The following is a 1,287-nucleotide window of genomic DNA, read 5'->3' on the forward strand; positions in this document are numbered from 1 at the left end:
CCAGGAATTGCCCCTTCAAATTGAACCTTCGTTAAGGGATTGAATTTTTCTACATTCCAAATTCCCCGACTCGGAAGACCAAGAGCATTGTTATTATATGTCCCCTACCTTCCCTGTGTCAGGATTGGGTAATATTACGCGCCTGCTGCCTTTCTTAGGATGTGGTAGCCGGTTCCTAAGGCTCCCTTTCCGGAATCAAACCTTAATTCCCCGTTACCCGTTAAATCCCATGGTAGGGCCCATATCCTCCCATCCAAAGCTGATAGGGCAGAAACTCAATCGATTTTTCGCGCAAAAGCGCGATCCGCACAGTTATTATGACTCAACACAATACCAGCCCGAAGACTGCATTGGTTTCAATATAATAAATGCTACCCGCCCGACAAGCAGTTGGGTATTGATGCATGTATTAGCTCTAGAATTACTACGGGTATCCAAGTAGTAAGGTACTATCGAGTAGACTATAACTGATATAATGAGCCATTCGCAGTTTCACAGTACAAAATTGTTTATACTTAGACATGCATGGCTTAATCTTTGAGACAAGCGTATGACTACTGGCAGGATCAACCAGGTTTATATCCTCCATACTAAAGAAGACGACAAGTCGCCCCCAGCACAAAACAACAACACAGAGGCCAGCCGCAAACAGCCCCGCAACCGCCGAAACAGTCGCTAGGCCACTCGCAGCTTTTCTCAAAGCCGCCATTAATAGCCGAGAATCTTTTTGCACAGAAAGACAAAAATATGATCCTCACTTCAACAGTTCCACCTAAAAATAGGTAGATCAAGAAGCGAATAATAGAGCACGACGCAGCATACTTTGGGTTGTAGTCCCCTCCGCACGCCGCATAACTAGCCCCAGATCAAAAACGGTTCTACCCGAAATTGAAACTTTCCACCGGAAAAATCCAGCGCAAAACGCACCACAGAAGGTATCGCATAATGACACACAATCCGAAAACTGCACGAAACACTATACAACCAACCGCAGCACACCTTCGCACCGGCACCGACAGAGCGTTGATGTAGCACCCACCGCTTCATCGGACCTTTTGCAGTCCTGGCCAGACATGGTGCGTCGTACACCATCGACCTTCCAAAGTCAATGACGACTTACCCGACGTTCTATGTCGGACGTCTTAAGCGGTACTTTGACCCGCAGGGGGTTGCTGACTCGCAGTCTCTCCTTGACCCAGCTCCACGAAGCGAGGGCCGGTCACAGTCGTCGACGAGGGCGTCGGAGCAGGCACCCAAGCCTCGGTCGGGACGGCAAGGCTGCGGTCA

At 49.0% G+C, this 1,287-nt stretch overlaps 1 non-coding gene across 1 annotated transcript; it reads right to left on the bottom strand.

Moving 5' to 3' along the window:
• Positions 1-110: 110 nt before the first annotated feature.
• Positions 111-576, bottom strand: PITG_33536 (the record flags this gene model as incomplete). Its single annotated transcript, XR_009934930.1, has 1 exon — positions 111-576. It is a non-coding gene; the product is annotated as an 18S ribosomal RNA (ribosomal RNA).
• Between the last annotated feature and the right edge of the window lie 711 nt (positions 577-1,287).

Source organism: Phytophthora infestans, genomic scaffold (assembly GCF_000142945.1).
Source record: "Phytophthora infestans T30-4 supercont1.1829 genomic scaffold, whole genome shotgun sequence".
In the NCBI taxonomy this organism is placed as follows: Eukaryota; Oomycota; class Peronosporomycetes; order Peronosporales; family Peronosporaceae; genus Phytophthora; species Phytophthora infestans.